The sequence below is a fragment of the Desmodus rotundus genome, chromosome 3 (genome assembly GCF_022682495.2).
Source record: "Desmodus rotundus isolate HL8 chromosome 3, HLdesRot8A.1, whole genome shotgun sequence".
NCBI lineage: Eukaryota > Metazoa > Chordata > Mammalia > Chiroptera > Phyllostomidae > Desmodus > Desmodus rotundus.
The window spans coordinates 161228212-161250370 of NC_071389.1; the positions used below are offsets into that span (position 1 = coordinate 161228212).

General features: G+C 38.0%; 1 protein-coding gene across 2 annotated transcripts in view; it reads right to left on the reverse strand.

The window, feature by feature from the left end:
* Nucleotides 1-13764, reverse strand: part of LRRK2 (leucine rich repeat kinase 2) — a 166863-nt gene extending 153099 nt beyond the window's left edge. For both annotated transcript variants that reach the window (XM_071221057.1, XM_053921621.1), the window contains exon 1: nt 13163-13764. The gene's annotated coding sequence lies outside the window, so the exon portion shown is untranslated. The remainder of the gene's footprint in view (nt 1-13162) is intronic.
* Nucleotides 13765-22159: the final 8395 nt, after the last annotated feature.

A 22159-nucleotide genomic window follows, 5' to 3' on the forward strand; every position in this document is an offset into this window, starting at 1 on the left:
CAACTTTCTTTATAATTCTTTTTCAAAATATCTGTCTTGTCTTTTGAAAATCTGTGCTTAAATAAAGAACAGAATGTCTGAAATGTTTGAAAAAGACCACCATACCTACTCTACCTTACTACATTATAGGAAATGCAAACTTGAATCTAATCATTCTTACAAAAGATCTCATACAAACCAATAAGAAAACACGAAGGCACCAATCAGTAAGAAGTCTAAGCATATGAAAAGAAAATTAAAAATAGGAACTACTGCTCAGCACACTTGGGGATATGTTCTTAGCCCTCAAGGAAAGCAACTAAAACAAAATACCATTATTCACCCTAATTAGTGTATTAGTTTCCTAGGATTGCCTTAACAGACTATCACAAACTAGGTGGTTTTAAAAAAAAAGAAATTTATTCTAAGTTCTGAAGCCTAGAATTCTGAAATTAAGGTGTCAACATGTTGCTGGCATTGGGGTTCTTGGGTTCCCCAAGATAGAAATTGAGAGAAAACCCTAGAGAAATTTCTAGACAGATTTTATTAAGCTTACACTTGAGCACAAGGTGGGCGGCACAAAGGAAATGAAAGCCCTCTGAGCTGGCTGCAGGGCTGGTTCTGCTTGGCTGCTTTTATAAGCTGGGGGCAAAATGAGCTTTCCTGAAAGGCAGGCTTTTTGAAAAAGGGGGGCGTGTGGAATTTCCCATTTCTGAGTCAGGTGACTGCCTTGTCCAGCTGCCTCGCCTGGTAACTGGGTTTGGGCCTGTGCTGTGGGGGCAAGATGGCGGACTGCTCATTACTGCCGCCCAGGCAAGGTCCTGTGCAGGTCAAACCTTGATCAACTGCACCTGCCGGTCAGTAGTTTAAGCAGTCAGCTAGAAGGGAGATAAAATCAGCTATCGCTGCACAGAGTGCAAGGGTGGTGACATTTTTTTCGGTCAGCTTATCCCTCCTTCCATCTGACCATCCAGTCTTATCTTGGCTTTCTGGCTACCTGGTGTTTTCTATTCCTGGGCCCAAGTCCGTACACTGTCTCATACAGGGCTATGCTCTCTCTGAAGGTTCCAGAGAAGAATATTTCTTTGCCTCTTTCTAGCTTTAGGTGGCTGCTGGCCATCCCTGGTCTTTCTTGCCTCATAGCTGCATCACTCCAATCTCTGCTTCTGTCTTCATATGGTGTCTTCCCTCCAAGTATGTGTCTTTGTGTCCAAATTTCCCTCTATGAGGATATCAGTCATTGGGTCAGGGCTCATCCTAATCCAGTATGGCCTCATTATAACCTGATTATATCTACAAATACCCTATTTCCAAGTAAGATCACATTCCGAAGTTCCAAGTGGGCATGGATTTCAGGAGACAGTATTCAAACCAGTACAATTAGCAGGGATTTTTACCTAATGGCACATCCAGTATTTGGAGATACCTGAGACTCATCTCTGTCTCTCATACCACCTCTGATCAGCAGAAAACCTGTTACTCTCTGTGTAGAATATCTTCTGAATCCGACTTCTCACCACCCTCTCTCCATCTGGACTATTGCAGTGGCCATCTCTGAGTTTCCTGCCTCTCTCCCCGCCTCCCTACATTCTTTTCTCCACACCAGGCCAGGGGGAGCCTTCAAAACCTCAGTCGTGGAATGTCACCTCATTGTTCGTAATCTGTTAAGAACTTCCCAGTGATTTCTGAAATTGGTTAGAATGAGATGTTAATTAACTCTACAGCCATGGTATACTCCCAGGAGTACCCAACCTTTTGGCGTCTCTGGGCCACACTGGAAGAAGAGTTGTCTTGGGCCACACATTAAATACATTGTGAGACGTGATCATAAAAACATCTCATAATGTGCTAAGTAAATTTACAACTTTGTGTTGGGCCACATTCACAGCCATCCTGAGCCACATGCCGCCCACGGGCCGCAGGTTGGACACCCCTGCAAGCAAAATATTTGGGTATTTTTGTATTTTCTATTTCAAAATATGCTCAACCACTAGCTTTCAAATACTTACCAGATATTGGTTATGAACTAGAATAATATCCTCAGTCCAATTTTGAAAATAAACCTTCTGCTCCCAATATCAAATTCCCAGAAAAAAAATGAAGTCCAAAAGTCAAGTCTCCTTCAGTTTGTAAATTTAAATTAAAAAAAAACCCAACCCTCCATGTGATCTCCATTTCTGTGGTTCTGTTCCTGTTCTAGTTGTTTGCTTAGTTTGCTTTTGTCTTAGTTTTAGGTGTGGTTGTTAATAACTGAGTTTGCTGTCATTTTTACTGTTCATATTTTTTATCTTCTTTTTCTTAGCTAAATCCCTTTAACATTTCATATAATAAGGGCTTGGTGATGATGAACTCCTTGAACTTGACCTTATCTGAGAAGCACTTTATCTGCCTTTCCATTCTAAATGAAAGCTTTGCTGGATAGAGCAATATTGGATGGAGGTACTTGCTTTTCATGACTTGGAATACTTCTTTCCAGCCCCTTCTTGCCTTCAAGGTCTCTTTTGAGAAATCAGCTGACAGTCTTATGGGAACTCCTTTGTAGGTAACTGTGTCCTTTTCTCTTGCTGCTTCTAAGGTTCTCTCCTTCTGTTTAATCTTGGGTAATGTAATTATGATGTGCCTTGGTATGTTCCTCCTTGGGTCCAGCTTCTTTGGGACTCTCTGAGCTTCCTGGACTTCCTGGAAGTCTATTTCCTTTGCCAGATTAGGGAAGTTCTCCTTCATACAGAAACAGAATCACAGAAATGGAGATCACATGGAGGGTTATCAACAGGGGAGTGGGAGGGAGAGAGAGGGGGGAAAGGTACAGAAAATAAGTAGCATAAATGGTAGGTAGAAAATGACAGGGGGAGAGTAAGAATAGTATAGAAAATGTAGAAGCCAAAGAACTTACATGTATGACCCATGAACATGAACTATAGGGGGGGAATGTGGGAGGGAGTGGGTGTGCAGGATGGAGTGGAGTGAAGGGGGAGAAATGGGACAACTGAAATAGTATAATCAATAAAATATATTTTAAAAAATTAAAGGTCAATATTCCTTTTTTCTAATTCCATTTTCTTCTCATTCTCAGCACAGGAGTCTCTCTGTTCCCTTGACTGGGGCTACCTGGACTTGCAACGTGTTAACTCCTTTAATCCCTCAGCAGTTGAGTTAACCCAACACTAAGGCCCTCTGTGTTCCACTGTGAGAGGCCAACGCTCAGTATATTTCTGGATCTGGGTTCCTTCAGGGATGTCGTTCTAGTTTGTTCCTTGAGAACTTGCCTTTTATATTATTATTAGTGTTGTTGATATCAGTAATATTATAATAATAGCTCACATTATAAAGTGCTTACTATATGTTTAGATACTATTCTAAGATTTTTATACATCTTTATGTCAGTCCTTAACCACAATCTTATGAAATCACATTCTTATTATTTCTGCCTTATAGATCAGGAAACTAAGGCATGGAGACTTTAAAAAATAACAATAACAGCTGAGGTTCACACCCCAGCACTGTGGCTCCAGAGGCCACAGTCATAACCACTTCACAATATTGCCTTTACAAACCTTATTTAATTCTGGAGGACCCTGTCATACTTTTTAACCTAGGCACAGATAAACTTGGTTTCTTCCTCTGAGCTCCATCCTTTAGAATAATTGCCTATAGTGCATTACATTATCTTTTACTTTCTTCCTACCTTAACATCAAAACTCCCAATAATTCTTCTAAAATACGCTTGTACTTCTTTTAGTTCAGTCCATAAGCTCCCCTTCATTTTTGCTTCATGTTGCTACTTTTTTAAGAATGACTACTTGTCTTTCACATCTGACTTGTCTTTGGTATTGTTTCCATGAGATACACATATGCATATATATTTTATACAAAATTATTTAAATTAGCTAAAGAAATAATGATCAAAATAACAATTTCACAATTATTAAACAACATTGTGTTTTTAATGCAGGTGCTTCAACTAGTTCTTATTGTCCTATATTTTTCTTATAATGGATTTTTGTATTATTCTTAAAACCTCTTCAGAAAACTCTTTATTAACCTTTGTAGGAATTCCAAGTAGGAAAGTATGTTTACTCAGTAGTCCATTTAAAATATAACAAATAATAACCTACATAAGTATATACTATTTCTATCATCAAAAATTTCTTTAAACCACTTTCTTGTACGAATGCCTTTAAGAGAAAAATCCATGTACTTTATTATAAAACTGAAGCTGGTCATTGTCCAAGTCCCTTAGAAAACGACCCAGTCCTGGCAATTGTCCATATTCTGACATTTCCTCATGCATGACATACACTTCACAGTTATCTTAGTTGGGAAGAGATGGATTAGGAGGAGTCTCATTTGGGAGTCGGGCTTCTACTTATATCTCTCCAGTTACTGGTAAGGAAAGTTACGCAAATCCTAATCAGGAAAACAATTCTACTTAATGATAGGTATATTGTACAAATGACAAATAAGTCTACGCATTGTTCATTAAGTAAAAACTCTTTCATGGAAGTTGTTTACTGAAGTACTTTTTAGTTAGCAGCTTAATAATCTTATGAGTATACGTAACATAAATTAACAACAAAGTTGTGGGGAGGTGTTCAAAAGAGATTATATAATCCAGTTTTATCTAAAACATAATAAAACTGTGATTTCCTTTTTGAATAAAAATTATTTCTTGCTCTTTCATTAACAGTTAAGTAGGTTTTACCCATAATTAATTTCACCCAGAAGTGAATAATGAAGTAATTATCATATAAACAAAAACTAGCATCCTACCTTTTTAGAATTTACTATCTGGGTACCAGAATTTGATTTTATTTCTTTTTCTCAATTCTTGATTTAATAAACCTCAATTTAAGTACAGCTATTTATTATAGGATAACAAATTAACCTAAAACTTAGTAACTTAAAACAATGAAGATTTATCTTCACAGCTTCTATGGGTCAGCAAATTGGGGAACAGGTTAGCTGGGCAGTCTGGCTTGGGAGCCCTTAGGAGGTTGCAGTCAGAGACCACAGGGGCTGCAGTCACCTGAAGGCTTGACTGGGCTGGAGCTTCCACTTCCAAGGCAGCTCACGCACATGGCGCCACGTTGTTGCTGGGTTTTGGCAGGAGGCCTCCATCTCCGTGTCGGCCTAGTCACAGACTTGAGTGTCCTTGTGGTACAGCAGGGGGCTAGTCTCCCCAGAGCGAATGATCCTAAATGGAACCAAGTGTGATCAGCAGTGTCTTTTATGACTTAGACTCCGAAGTCACACACGGTCACTTCCACCACATTCTAGTTGTTAGAAGCCAGTTGTTACGGCTGCCTCAAGGGGAGGAAAATTAGGCTCCACCTTTGGAAAGGAGGGGGTGTCAAAAATGTGTGGACATGTTTTTAAACCACTATATTATCACTTACTTTATCCCTTATTGATTAAAAAAAAAATTAACATAAACCTAAAGTTCTAGTAAAAGATAATTCACCTCATTCTCCGGTATTTCCTCAAAGTTTCTCAAGAAACTTACTTAACCCTGTATATCCTTAAAAATCTTTCTCGTAGTTTTATTGCTATTCAACATACAAGCCTATTCTCACTTTCGGCATCACTGCAGTAGTGGGTAAGCGTGAGTGCTTTGATGTATTAGACTGTGATGTTCTCAGTGGGCTTTGAGATTTGGGCCTTTTTGCTGTTGTTCATTTTGTTGTTCTACCGCCTCAGAGTTTTCATTACGTCTGTCACTTGGTTAGCATCCAATAAATGTTTGGTAATAAGTGAAGCATCTACATTCCTCTTGTTGTTGTTGTTGTTTAGGATTCTTGGATCTAGCATTTCCCATTAGATTCATAAAGTAAAATTAGAGATTTTATTAAAATAGTACATTTTGTGACCCTGAACAGTTATGGCAAAAAATATATATGGTGAATAATTTTCATAAGAAAATGGAGTATATTATGAAATATGAAAATTAGTGAGGAGATAAAAGTATTAAATAGAACAGAGTGGTTTATTGATCTGTTCTCTCTCTCTCAAAGCGATGTAAATGGTTTTAAAAGCATAAAACCCAACAGTGCTGAAAATTAGAGAAAAAGAATCATCAGCACAGTAACCACCTGAAAGTGGGGCATACATATAAAGGGAGCTGAAAGTTTACAAAGAAATACAAAGGGAAGAAAGAGTGGAGAGTGGAAGAGTAGGGGGTAGTTAACTAAGGAAGTGTGGTTGAGTGCAGTGCCATGTGCAGGTCCCCTTGGAATGAGTGGTCATGACTAGACCACATTCTAGTTAATGTGACAATAACTAGAATGATTATGTGATTTTTCTCCAGCCACATTCAGTGGCGTGGGGACAGACAATGAATAGAAATGAGTTCATTTTGGACTATAACTGGTGTTTTGTCAGAAATAACTAAAGGGAAAGCAAGGCAAGGAATACATTGTATTACGATAGACCACAGGGTCTAAAGTGGGTGATAAGAAGTGAAGACAGAAACGGTGGAGAGTGAAAATGCGGTAGAGTCGGTAGAGTGGAGGTCCATATGGGGCTGGGGAATGCTCAGGTACAGATTTTTAGCTAGAAAGATGGTGGCAGTGGGAGAGTGGGATGTCTGAGATTATGACAGGGAAGGGTTCGTAATGACGATGTCTAAACCAAGGCCACAGGAGTGAGTGATTGGCATGATGTGGAGGACAAGATCACTGGAGAAGTAAAGGAACTAAGAGGCCAGAGTTCTCATAAGTATGCTCAAATAGGTTCTGAGAAAAATTATATAATCTAGAAGTCTCTACCCAAATTATCATTCAGATATGAGCAAAAATCAGAGGTTTTTTAACATGTAAAAACTTAAAGAACATACTACCTGTATATCATAAATGACAATAAGCCAGGCTGGACAACAAAATCATAAAATATAAAACCTCAAAACAAAACAAATTGGTGCCTAACAAATGCCAGCCCCTAAGGATTACTCAAAAGAAGTGTAGGAAGCTAGGAATATTAAGGGGGTCCATTATATTTAGACAAATGAAGATTTCCCTTCAAATGGCAAAATTTAAATGACACAAGAGTGTGTTTTGCTTTTCTTTGATTTCAGTCACACACTACACTATGAGTTCTACAGTGATTTAATCCTTCCATGCTCTCTAAAAATTGAAGGCAAATAAGCCATACTTGCAATATGAGTATATGAATAATAATTATATAACAGTAAAAATATAATTATTATAATTGTTGACAATGTTAAGTAATAATAAAACTAAGATAATCAAAGAGGAAAGCTGGAAGAATGGATAGGGTAGGTGTACTAAGGTCTTCATCTTCCACCACAAAAGGTGGCTAGTATTGCACAAGTCAATGCAAGGAGGGAGCTCAACTGTGTTAGTTCAAGGAGAACTAATGCTGATACTATCATTTAGAAAGTAGAAGTACGAGTAAACCAAATTCCTCATACCTCATAGCAGATACATGAAGCAAGGAACTGAGGTAAATAATTACTATAAATAGGTATAAATGCAACCACAAAATGTACAACAACAAACTAAGAGCGGTTGCCTCTAGAAAACGAAACACAGCCTGCTGTTTGGGAAGAGGGATTATTGGCCTTCATTTTCTGCCTTCTGAATTCTTTGACTTAAAAAATTAGTTATCTTTGCAAAATACATTGTTTCTATTTTTTCAGCCAAAGAAAAAGAGTGTGGAAAGATATGGAGTAGGGAGTAAGCCACACATGATTAATTTCAAATCTGCTTTTTAGGGTGTCATCTTAAGATATAAATAATTGTAAATTTTCTTAGTTTTACAAGGATTTACATTATTTTATCCTATGTAGATAATAATGCATAAAATTACCATTTTTTAACTTGAAAAATACTACTAATCTCACTTTTTCCTTCTCTTATTCATCATGGTTGGTAGTTTTTCTAAAAAGAAAAAAAAAGAAAGAGTAGGGAGTGGGAGAGGGAGAGAAGAAAAAGAGAAACAAAAAGGCCAGCTAGAAGTTTGGAAGAAGCAAATCCGAGAGTTAATTATACAGAATAGAGATAAGGTGAGCCATAAACAACATCTATTGCCATGAATCCCAAAGCTTATATTTTAAAATAGTTTTGCTATTCAAAATGATTTTTTTACATGGCTGCTTGAATCTTAGTCTTGGCTTCTCGCTGAACATGAGCTTCAGTACCCGCTCCAGCTTCTCCACAAACTACCAGACCATGGGATCTGTGAAGTCTCCCAGCCGCTGGGTCTGGCTGGCCAGCCACATGGCCAGTGTCTATGCAGGCACTGTGGGCTCAGTCTCCCAGATCTCTGTGTCCCACTCCACCAGTGTTCAGAGCAGCTGGGAGTCCAGGGGCCTGGCTATGGGACGGCTGGGGGGTCTGGCAAGCATAGGAGGCACTCAGAGCAAGAAGGAGACTATAAAATGCCCGAATGATCACCTGGCCTCCTACTTGGAGAGGGAGAGATGCCTGGAGGCTGATAATCAGAGACTGGAGAGCAAAATCTGGGAATACCTGGAGAAGAAAGAATCTCAGGTCAGAAACTGGGGACAATATTTCAAGACCATCAAGGACCTGTGGGCTCAGATCTTTGCAAATTCAGTGGACAATGCCCATGTCACTCTGCAGATTGACAATGCCCCTCTTGCTGCTGATGACTTCAGAGTCAAGTATGAGATGGAGGTGGCCATGCTCCAGTTTGTGCAGAATGACATCAATAGGCTCTGAAAAGTCACTGATGACACCATTATCACTCAGCTACAGCTGCAGACACAGATTGAGGCTCTCAAGGAGGAGCTGGTCTTCATGAAGAAGAATCATGAGGAGAAAGTAAATGGTCTGCAAAACCAGATCACCAAATCGGGATTGACCGTGGAGTCGGATGCCCCCAAATTTCAGGATCTCCACAAAGTCATGGCAGGCATCGAGGCCCATTATGACCAGCTGACTCAAAAGGACCAAGAGGAGCTACACAAGTACTGGTCCCAGCAGACTGAAGAGAGCACCACAGTGGTCACCTCACAGACCTGACATAAGAACTCAGTGGGACCCTGCTGCACCTGGAGTCAGAGCTGGCTCAGACCCAGGCACAGAGGCCATGCCAGGCCCAGGGGCAGAAACACTGCTGAACATCAAGGTCAAGCTGGAAGCTAAGATCACCGCCTACTGGAAGAATGGGAGGACTTCAATCTTGGTAATGCCCTGGACAACAATCACTTTAATGGTAATGGAAAAAAAATACAATTAAAAAATAAATAAATAAATATGTAAATAAGAAAAAAAGACACCCCATCAGATTGTGGAGAGCAAAGTGGTGTCTGAGGTCAGTGACACCAAAGTTCTGAGGCAGTGAAGGCAGCAGAAGGGGGCACCCCTTGGCCAGGCAGGAGGCCAATAAAAAGTTCAGAAATTATTGAAAAAATTATTTTTTACATCTCTCAGTAGAGCAACCATAGAGAGATCTACCAAACACTGCCAAATAAGTTTTGCATATTTGATGATGGATTATAAGTAATTCAATAAATGTAAAAAAACCCTGATTATAACTAATGTAATTTTTCTAGTGAAGGATAACTGTATGTTCAGGAAAATATGAAAATTTTGACTGAATATAGTAGTTCTAGTGTGACACAGCTCTAATTTGGAGCAAATTATTCTGCTCTTTTGAATTAAGCCCAAGTAAATGGGGAAAAATCCCCTTTATTACTGACCCTGTACCCTACCACATCTCTTTTGTTCTCTTTTTATTATTCTTTTAGTTGTTGTCATTAGTTCAAGGACAGGAATCTATTCAAGTGAAATCATTAGTGTGAAAGAACTACAACGTGGTCAAAACAAGTAGAAATCTTTTTTGTTATTTTATTTATTTGTTTATACCCCTCCTCCTTTTTTAAAAGACAATTTTCTTCCTCACCAAAGTGAGATAACTCTTTTTAAAAACTATTTTACAAGTATGTGTAAGTATTTCCAGAATTTGGCTTGTATTTCCTCTTGGAGAAGTAAGCTGCAAATGAGAGAAATAAGGAGAATGAAGGTGTTTGAACACCAGTGATTCCAACAGCAAAGGCACTAAGAAAAACCCAAATATAAAGCAGGCCGCTACCTCTCCCCCTTGCTCCTATGGGGCCTCCAATAAGTCACTGAATATCTCTAAGTTTAATTTCCTTTGATTATTTGAATTTTCTATAAATTGGCGGAAATGGTGGGAGAATTAACATGTTCTGCTCGCATCACTAGAAGGCAGTGAGCATGAACTGAGTTGGGGTATGTGAAAGCTATACAGACTTTACACAATGTGATAAACCGTCATCCTCATTATTATTGTGACACTAGATTAGAGCACACTGTGTTCTTTGTAACATCATACTTGCCTAGCTTTAGCCCTATGAATTTAAACAGTCAGGTTCCTTCCATACCCTCACTCCAGAAAGCATAACACCACACATTCCAAAAGAAATCTCTGCCTGTTCCTTGGCCGTGTTATGCGCAGGCACTCAGAGCTCCCTGAGCAGGGCCATCTTGGCCCTCACCCCATGAGTCAGAGACGGGACTGGCTAAATTGTAAAGACCACTTGAGTAACTTGTAACTGCCTTATTTCTTAGACTATGCATGATTTCCCCATTTAAGTTAATGTGATACTTTGAGAAAATCATTTACGTAAAAAAAAATGCAATATATGCAATAAAATCAATATGTAGCCTGTTCTGAAATTCAGTAAGCTCACCAGGAAGGGTCAGAGTTAAATCCCTGATATTTAGTAAAAATAAAAGAAAAAAATCACAACAGAACAGTCTTTCTCTGCGGAATTTGTAAGAGATAACTAATACAAACCATAAGTGTAAATGATCACCTACCAAACATAATGCAATGAAAAAAACACTGGATTTTAACTAAAAGTTTTGTGTTTATGTCCCAGATTTACTCCCAACTATAATATGGTTTTGAGCAAGTTACTGAACATCTCTTAAGTCTTTGTTTTCTCATTTATACAATGAGATTGGTAGCACCCTACCTTACAAAGTTGCTGTAAAGACTAAATTAGGCAATGCTTATTAAATAAGAGTAATTCATACGTGCTCTAAGCTTCTTTCCCCCCATCATCCCTGAATTGTTAGAAGAAATTTTGCTGTAAAGGATGAAAGTGCATAACTCCCTTTCCTGAAGCTAAAGGCATCTTTGGTGAGCTTCTGCTCACCCAACTGTGTAACATAAACACCATATTCTGGATTGAAATGGAGGTCTTTGTAAGTTGTGGCATTTCTTCCTTATCTATATACTATCCAACTCTACAGCTCAGACTCTGGCTCTGAAACGTGAAAAATATCCTTCGTGTGGTCACTTGTGAGCATACTTGATCACCCCCTCCATATCAACTACTATGGTAGAAACCCATACAATTATAAAACAGTCCCGTGGCAACTACATTATCAAGCATCTTTATTCCGCCTCTTGTGTCTTAAACCTCCAAGCAACTAGAGGAGTATTTTTAGCTAAAAACAGTCTTGAACCAAAAAAAGAAGATATAAAATCCCAGGATATTGATTCAGTTTTTCTTAAATTTACCTCTATCTTTATATTCACCAGACTTGCGTAAAAACAAAAATTGAACTGCTCACAGATGAGGCAGATTTAGCCTCTAAACATCCCATATGCCCAGGAAGAGCAGCTGTTAAGCTATCCAAAGTTATCTAGGTTATCACTGACAAACAGCTCCCCCCAGAACGTAAGAAATCAACAGCCACCCGCTAACCTTGGCTGGTGGAGTGAAGCAGGCTTTGTAGTCTACTGGCTCTGCTAAACTATGAGTTACAGGTGAGCCAAAGCCACACTGACAGCTACCGAAAGAAAAATGACTATTCAGCAGGACTCCCCCTTGCAAAAGAAAGGAAAAAAAAAAACTTGAAAAATCATTTAATCCCAAAGCCTCATTGTATAGACCAAAAATTTTACGTCAAGTGTTTTGATCAAGTCATAACACAGTTATTTACTTACAAAAATAAGATGAGTCAAAACCTTTTTGCTTACATTAAGGATTCTTCCAGGAAGGCAGGATGACACTATATTTTAAGAACGCGGCACTGGCGTTGAGTGAGACTGCCTTCGTTTGTATTCTAGTTCTGCAATTATCTACAAGCTACCAAGCTAACTTTCCGGGACTTCAATTTCCTCAATGCTACCTTACAGGGTCATTTTAAAGAGTACATGAGACGGTCCACATAACAGTCATAAAATCACACCTTGCACAAATTAAGTAAATACAGGTAATCTTTATTATTATTCAATGGTCTAGAAAATCTAAACACATCAGGTTCCCAAATACCTTATTGATATCTCCAAAAGAAGGGAACATCTTACATTCGACAGAACTGTTAAGTCAAATAAACTTCCAAAATTTTAAGCTATATCTAAGTCATTAACTATTTAGTCACTTTAAAATTCTCTTTTCCATATCTTTGAAATGACTATCTTCAGCTTTCAGCAAATTCAGCTGGCCCAGGACAGTGATCACATATAACATAGAGCTGAAGAAATAAGGATTTTTATTTCTATCTAAAACACTAATTTCAGCCTTTAAACAAGATTTTAGCTCTTTTATAAAAGTAAAACAAAAATATTAAAAAGTAAAAGGAAACAAAATATAACAAAAATTTATGAAGTATGAGCAACTCTGCCTAACAGGAGCATTGAGTCATGGTTTAAAGATTCTTTAAAAGAAAATCGTCCGTGACCGATTATCACTAATTATATTCTTTCCCTTTAGGACATCAACAATCAACCAGATGTAACACCTGGGGGAGTTTTGTTTTGTTTTTTTTTTGGTTAAAAAACAAAACAAAAAGATTAAAGTCATTAATCTTAGCCAGAATGGACTGGGGAAAAGTGAAAACATTTCAAAGATCAAGGTTTTCAAAAAGACCAATGCATGTTTTCCCCACCCCAAAATAACAAACAAAACAAACAAACAAAAAGCGGAGGGGATGGGGGCTTATATAGCACCCTTCTTTAAGTAGGTTCTTTAAAAAAAATAATTTTGCATATTACTCTTAGGCTTGGCCACATTTACTGAAGATGGGACAATGCATCTCGGACACCTTCTTCTGCAATCATGTCTTCTTTGCCTTGTAAGGAAGACCCACTCCTTACCCTACTTCAGAGATCAATAAATATGAGCATAAATCATCAAGAGATCTCAAGCCATCATTTAACTTACCTCTCTGTTAGCAAGTATGTTTCCTCACATTTTTTCCAAGAGTTATTTTACCACATAGATTAAAACAGAGGTTATCAGAAGTGTGTTATTTGTCCACAATCTCAGGAGTTCTCTGGGTGAAATCTGAAGCTGCCTGCATACACAGAGGGGGAAGGGAGACTGAAGAAAGTGGCAGACCATTCCAGATTGGTCGGTGGCAGATTTAAACAGTATATAAAGTTTATATAATGGCCATAAATGGGTTCAGTCACATATTCAGTCCAGATGGTCTCAACCACAATTTACTCTCTCAAGGCTGTGTCCTTGAAGTGGCTCCCAGTGCAGGGACAGTACACAGAACATTCCAAGCATAGGGGAGAAGAGCCTCCGATTGCCCAGGTCCAGCCTGAAGTCCATCGCTGGTCGCGTCTTGAGGACCACCTCCAGCACGGCTGGGTCAAGCAATTGGAGCACTTAGCTGGAGCTTTCAGATCTTTCCTATTTCTTCTGGACCAATTTCTGACTCAAGAAGAAATGGCTATGGTATTCTCAGGCCACCTTCATTACAATATTCTAATTTGTTACTCCAAAAATATTTTTTCATTTTCTTGATAGTACAGTGGACCCTGAAAGATATGGTGGGTGTTTTTGCAATGCAGAAGAGAAAAATGATACTAATGAAGACCATACAGTCCTTTTTTTTTTTTTTAAGAGAGAGAAAGCAAAAGGGTAAGGAAAGGAGAAAGAGAAGGGAGAAACATCGATGTGCGAGAGAAACATCGAATGATTGCCTCTTATATGCTCCCCAACTGGGGACCAAACCCACAACCTAGGCATGTGCCCTGACCAGGAATTGAACCAGCAAACTTTTGCTTTGCAGAACAATGCCCAAACAACTGAGCCACACCGGTCAAGGCAAGATCATATAGTCTTAAAGTACATAAAGCTATTTAAAATTTTCTCAGCTGGTACTTTCTTCGCTTGCCTGTGTGAATAAATTTACATATTTTTTATTTAAGAGAATATAGTATTAGGTGAGAGAAATCCCATAACAAACAATTCAGACAATGCCACCACCTTCCTTTCCCACCTGTCTTCATTAGCACTAGATCAGGAAGCATTTTTTAGTCCATTCCTTTTTGCATTTTGGTGCTTTTTTGTGACCTTGTATAAAAGTTGCTACCATGTGTTCAACTGCAAATGTGGGATGATAAAACCTCTAAGTAGCAATTGAAGTCCAGAGTAAGGCATGAATTTCTGTGGTGGATTTAGTAAAGAAGGTGGTATAAATTTGGCTCACCAAGTAATGGTGAGTAGGTTAGGAAGTTGAGGAATGTGGGCAAATGGGGAAAAAAACAGATCAGTATAGATCTAGCAGAAATATAAAAGTGGTAATAACATGTGCCTCAAGTAACCTAGTTTTTCCTAAGACTTTAGGTACTTAGAAAGGTTAAGGAAAGATGATTTAAGAATCAGCTGGAAAAACATGGATGAACTTTGAAGAATTATGCAAAGTGAAATGAGTGAACCAGGACAGATATTATAAGATTCCACGTATGATGTACCAAGAATAGTCAAATTCATGGAAATAGCAATTCTGGTGGCTGCCAGGAGCTGGAGAGAGGGGAAAGCCAAGTTTAAGAGGTACAGAGTTTTGTTTGTAAAGATGAAAAAGTTTTAGGGATGGATGGTGATGATGGTTACACAACAGTGTGGATGTACTTAATGCCACAGAACTGTACACTTTAACATGGAAAATTTTATTTTATGCATATTTTACCACATATATCTTTATTGTTACCAAATTCCTTTATCCTAAAATCTGTTTTTACCTTAAAATGTTTAGAAAAGCTCAGCAAAAGAGTGCCCTCTTGTGGACCTCATGAGGTGGCAAAATGCATAATTAATAATCCTACATTCTAGGTCTTGCACATAACCTCTATGCTTGGATTCCTTGCTGGCAGAGGACTCAACATCCTCCCAAAATTTAATCCAAAAACAAAGACTGAAATAGAGTTGCTGATGTATTGATATTTTGGAGAGAGTCTCTTCGTTTCTTAGTTGACAAAGTCAAAGAAATACTAATTTCCCAAAAGTTTTAAAGGTTGAAGCTCAGTGGCTCCTAAGGTAATTATAACTTAGGATGTTTAAATTCATGTTGGGTTTCAGGAAGAAGCTTCTATAAAAAAAAGATATTTTGAGTGTTTTTTTGGGGGGGAGGTGATTTTGAAGATTAACTTATTTCATTCACCACTGCATTTTTTTCTGTTTTTCAGCAGAAAGGACCTTTTTTGTTACTGCCATCCAGCTTTGCTATTAATAAGCAGGAAATTAGAAATGATGATGTCCTTCCATAGGAGATATTTTTAACACTTTTATTTTACATTGCTTTTTTATCATTACATAATCGTTTCTCTTTTGTAACCTATATGCTATTATCAATTGCATTCGTTGGCCAAGGAATATGTTAAACAAGTGTTTCAAGATCATCGAAAGAATGAACTGCAAAGCAAAATTAAAATTCTGACATACTGATTTTCTACACTAATCTTAACAGCTGACCAATGTTGCTGCTCTAAAAATGTATGTTTTTAAGTAGAAACAATTTTTAGTTGGGATTTTAAAGGTAATTCTATGATTTTGTGAGAAAAAGTAATGTGGGATTTTATAAAATTTCCTCTTGCAAATGTAGGTTCCTAACCTATGTTTATCCTGAAGAAATATTTAATTTTGAAGAAAAAGATAATAGAAAGATTAATTGAGCCTGCTGACAGATTTCACCTGACCTTGGAAAGATTAGAGTCATCCAAAAATCTCATTAAAAGTAATGTGTAGTGGAAAGCTCAAATTAAGTATCTATATGCACTTTGGCTTCTGTTTCCTTGGGAGTCTGGGACTTGAACCAGTCTGGTATTAACGAAATAACTTGAAGCCACTTAAGCAATTTGCAGTCACCCATACTGAGATGCTTTGGAGACCATTTGCTATAAGCTCATGATGTCATTAAAATGTCTCTTTAATAGCCTATCACATTTCCAAAGGTAACTCTGTGAGGATTTATTATAACTTTTTATTTTGAAATAATTTTAGGTTTGCAGAAAAGTTGCAAACATAGTACAGCTAATTTCCACATACCCATCACCCCGTTTCCCCTCATATTAACATCTTCCACTACCAGGTGACATTTGTCAAAAATTTAAAACTAACATTGTTCCATTATAAACTCCAGATTTTATACATTTTTCCAAGAATGTTGTTCTTTAGCACAGATTCCCATCCAGGATATCATATTGCATTTAGAGTCGCCGTGTCTCCTGTCTATGACAATTTCTCAGACCTCCTCTGTCTCCGATCTTGACAATTTTGAGGAAGAGGTATTTTGTAGATTATTCCCAAATTTGGTTTTGCCTGATGTTTTTCCTCAGGATTAGGCTGGAGACGTGGGCTTTTGTGTTGAATATTAAAAAGGCAGCAGGCTCTTGCCATCACAACCTATCAGATGTGCGTGACATTAGCTTGATTTATCACTGGTGAGAGGACCTTGATTGCTAGGGTAAGACAGTGCATGCCAAGTTTCACCACTGTTTCACATAAGTTATTTGCAAGAGAAATATGTGCGGCCCTATGACATTGCTACAATTCACTTTTATGTGTAATGTTGCATCATGCCAGAAATGATGGGCAGCATTAACTGCCATTCTGATTTAGGAGATGCCAGGGATCTGTGAACTTAATTGAGAGGCATAAAGTATGACTTATAAAAGATAATAGAAGGATTTTTGTCATTTTTCTATATATGATAAGTATATGAATATATAGGATTGTATTCTTGATCAGTATTGCTTGAATAATAAATTGGGAAGTGGAAATATCTGCCAGAACAAAAAGAAATCACAATATAGCTTTTTAAGTAGACATAATGCTTTTTTTGCCCCGTATTTCAAATAGTCACAGTACCTGTAGTAGATCAGCATGAACATCGCCCATTGCCTTGTGAACATAAAGATTTTTGTGAAGACTTCAGAGCATGCCTCGTGTACCTATGCACAGAACTTAGTAAATCGTCTCCGCAATTCCCAGGCACCGGCAATCATAGCAGCACAATCTCCTATCTTGAGTGTCTCTCATATCTGTAACAATTTAATCTCATATCTATAATAATTTAATTCAAATACCAATATATAGTTGTATAAATCCTTATTGATTAAAGAAAGTAAATGTACCTTTTTTTTAAAAAAAAAAGGCTTCTGTAAACAGAGACAGCTAAAAGTCAGTATCACTGCAGTGGTCGCCTCTGAGGACAAACACTGATGAAGCGTGTATTTTACATGTAGCCCCGATGCCAGGTGGGATCTCCAGGCTTCTTAGTGTCTGAATAAAATCTCCTCCGTCATCCCATTTCAAGCCTTATGTTAGTATAAAAATTCCCAAGTTTTATGAAAATAGCTACTTCTTACTTTTTTGTTAGTTTATTGATCTTCTGGCTTCTAGCGTTTGGCCTTTTGAATTGATTTAGCTGATGAATAACCTTTCCCCCTGGAACTATTCTTTCTTTCCCAAGCCACGTTAGCCCAACAGGAAACCCAGTCATTTATTGTAGTCCCATGTAATAAAAAATCTAATAAGACAAATACGTAGGAATATAATTTACTAAATTTTGGAAGAGAAGAGGAATAAAAAATACATTGAAACAACATGATCATCTTAAATTAAATAATAGGCATCCTAATTATTAAAAAGCTTCAGCCATCCCATCCACTGCAGGGAATTTTCCACTCCTGCCTCACTGCAGATTGGTCTTTGGCTCCTCATTCAGCTTCCTCCTTCTACTTCACCTCTTCCCTGCCTGCTCCTTACTAAATTGCCACCCAGAACTCCAAACTCAGCATAGAAATTCATCTTGTTTTCTTCCAAGTGCCCTAAAAAAAAAGTCTGAATAAAGTTTTCCCGCTACTGTTTGATCAGAACATGATATCCAAGGGAAGCAGGAACAAGATAAAAGTGAAGCAGAGAGGAAGCAAAGAAAATACGAGGGGTGCGTTACTGACCTGGCTATTGTTTCACGAGAAAACAGTATGGCGGCAAGTGTGGAACTTTTTGCATCTCAAAACAGCAGGTGGAAGGGAGCAAAATGTATCTGCAGGACCCTGCCCATCTCCTGTCTTTCACTGGTCAGGTTCCTTCCAATGTAGCATGAATTTCTCTGCACTTGTGGTTTTAAACCCTCATATTCCTCACCAGATACATATGTAACAACATTACTTGATTCCTGGATATGCTTAAATAATAAACTTCTGCTTCCAAAGTTAAATTAGCAATCAAACTCACTGGCACTGATCATCGGCCGTTTCAGTAACTTCTTTCCAGTGCCCTAAATTCTTCTACCTTGTTATTCTTTTTTTCAGAACATGCTGGAGGGAAATCCTAGGACAATGAACCCACAAGGGCATTGCTAGAGAGAATTGTACAACTGAGAATTCTGGCTATGAGTTCACCAACCTTAACCGGAATGTGAGCACTGCCAGGCCTTTCTGCTCTGTTTCCTGTTCTCCACACAATTTGAAATCTTCACTTTCCTGAAACAAGTCCCAAGCCTTTCCCTAATTCTCAGGAGATGACTTCACTAGCTACTTCAGAAGGAAAATGAAATCCTTGCCCTGGCTGGTGTGGCTCAGTGGATTGAGCGGGGTCCTGGAAACCAAAAGATCACCAGTTCTATTCCGAGTCAGGGTACATGCTGGGTTGTGGGCCAGGTCCCCAGTAGGGGGTGCGTGGGAGGCAACCATGTATCTCTCACACATTGAATTTTCTCTCCCTCTCATTCTGCCTCCCTTCTCCTCTCTCAAAAAAAGTTTAAAAAGTCCTTAAAAAAAAAGAAATAGGAACGTCCAAAATAAAAAAAGTGAAAATGAAAGCCTTTACATAGACAACCCATCAAATTCTTGCCACCCAATTTTTAAATCTGCCTGTATCTCTTGTATCAACAACAAGGATGGCATCGTGCAGATGCACAATGCCAGTTGAATAAATACACACCGACTCTATTCTCCTTTATTCTGCCTTTCAGGAACCCCACACATTTCCCGTTTTTACTCTCTTTTATATCTTCAACCTGTCCTTCTTACTAACTATCTCTCATAGACATTTAAATACGCTATAATAGTTCTATAGTTTAAAAAAGCCCTCCCTTCAGCCTTATACCAACCCTCCCACAGCTATATAATATTTCATGTATAAATGCCTTACAACTTATTTGTCCATTAACTGTTAGTTCTCTGAGTTGTTTCCAGTTTTTTGCGATTACAGTGATTCGACAAAGAGGCCTGAGAATATTTCCTGGTGCATATACATAAGACTTTCTGTAGAAGAGGAATTACGGGGCCATTGGATGCACACATCAACTGTGCTACCCTAGTGCCAAAGTGGGACCCAAAATAGCTGGACCCTTCCAATTTCCACCAGCCACGTGTCAGGTTTCCCTTGGCTCCACATCATGATAAATGGATATTCTCAGAGTTCTTAGTTTTTGCTAATTGGGGTGTGTAATGGTGTCACACTTTGTCTATAATTTTCATTTTCCTGTTGTTACTAACTTTTACAGTTTACAGGCCCTTCTTTTTTCTGTAAGAAGCTTTTTCAAATCTTTTGCCCACTTTTGGGTCGTTTATCTTTTTAATGATGTTTTGCAGCTCTTTATATATTATGGATATTAAGACTTTTAAATATGTAACAAATGTTTTTGACTTTATGTTTTCCATCTTTTGATAAATAGGGGTCTTATTTTCTAATGCAATTGCATTCATCAATCTTTTCTTGATGATTTGCATATTTTGCTTCTTGTTTGAGAAGTCTTTGCTCTGATATCTCACAGATAATCTCCTAAATGGTCTTATAAAAGTATTGTACATTTCCCTCATCAAATCTATAATTCATTATCATTATATGTGGCAACAGTCTTCCAAGATGGCCCCCGATTAACCCTGCCTCCCTTGTTCATACCCTTGTGTGTTAGCCTCCCCATGAAGAACAAGGCTTACCTGGGTGGTAAATGAGATATGCAGAAATTACAGCGTTTCTCCTCTGAGCCTAGGTAATGAAAGCCTTTGCAGTTTCACTTTGCACTCTCGCATTGCCAGCTGTGGGAGAAGGCTGCTGCCTTGTTGCCAGGCCCCTCAAGAAGCCCTGTGGAGCAGTCCACGGAGCTGGGAGCGGAACGCTGCAGCTGAGAGTCCCTGGGGAGCTGGTTGCCAACAACCGTATGATGAGTCACCTGAGAAGTGGATCCTCCCAGCCCAGGCACGCTGGGAGGAAACAGGAGCACGTGACTACCTGCACCCTCAGGAGAACCTCTGAGACAGAACCACCCGAAAGGCTGTTCCTGAATTTCTGACCTGGAGAAACTGTGTGCAATAATTATTTCTATTGCTTGGGGCCCTAAATAGTGGGAGTAATTTGTTGCACAGCAACAGATAATTAATAGATTATGCATGTAAGGCAGCCTTTCAGTTCCAATATTTTTCACATGCATAATCAGTTATTCCAGCATAATCTATTTTAATGTCTTTTTTAATCTAATTCTAGACTCCTTATTCTATTTAATTGGTCAATTTGTTTATCCTTGAGTTAATTTTTCCTTAACTACTATAGCTTTATGTATTTTTTTATGTTTGGAAGCTAGCTATATTCACCACTATACCACCAACACATGCTAGATATATTTTTTTTATTTAGTAATGCATGCTTCGAGGCTTCAATATTCTTCAGTAATGTCTTATATATTTTTAACCCTTTGGTCATACATATTCATATGTACATATGTGAATATATATATATCCAGAAATATTTTATTTTCTACAAGAAATCCTATTGGATATTTTAGGATTTTGACATATTACATATTGTAGCCTGTGATTCTAAGGTGAATTGCTGCATTTATTTGGAATTGTCTTTCAGCAAGTTTTATCATTTCCTTTGCAAAGATCAGACACATCTTTTATTAGCTGTATTCCTAGGTATTTCATTTTTACACCAGCATAGAGTACTATAAAATGGAACTTTAAGGAAGATAACATTTAAAATGGGATGAAATATAACAAATTGCTCAAGCCAGAAACTGGCACATAGTAAGCACTCAATAAATACCTTAAAGAAGATTTGTGAAGGAATAAATAAATTGATGAACGAGTAAATAGATAAACGGACGAATATCTGCCATTTATTTTTTAAGTGACCAGTGCGCCTATCTATAACTTATTTATTTGATACCATTCTGCTTTGGTAGAATATTTTCAACGGAATTTTCCCACACACTAAGCCCTGATATTTCCAGTTCTTACCTCAGTGTGCCACTGACAGAGTAATGAAGAATTTAAAGGAAGAACTCCAAAGGGGTATACGATGGCATTTTATATCAACATCTCTTTTCCTTTTCCAGGAGTTTTTTTCTTCTTTATAACCCTTGGTATGTTTAATTGAACTCTCCTGCTAAGTATATTCAGTTCAACTTACTGTTCTTCTTTGGGACCTTCACAAACCTTTTCGTGTGTAAGAATAATGCAGAGTTATACTCTTTCTATAGTTTATTTTATTCTTTTCTTCTGTTTGTTATAAAGATTAGCCTCTTAGTCAATGGGAAATATGACCCGCAGAAAGTTCCAGGAATTATATTAGGATCCCACCATCACTATTGTTATCGGTAGCCCCGCTGTGTATAGAACTTCTCGATATTTCCAAACGTGCAACTCTAGGCCTGTCCTTTCCTTGAAAAAGTCTGTTAAGTACCTTAGCAATGTTCTTTTTTCAAAACCTTAGGAAGGAACTGGATGTTGGAAATGAGCCAACAATACGTATTCCTCTCAGTGGATAAGCAAAATTCCCTGAGCACTAAGATGATTCAAGCAGACGTTTGCCGTGTACCTGCCAGGAGAAGCTTTGGGAATCACAAAGGTAAGTTCAAAGCCATGGTTCGGAAGTTTCTCCACCATAGCCAAGCATCTTTTGAAGTAGGTATTCAATTAT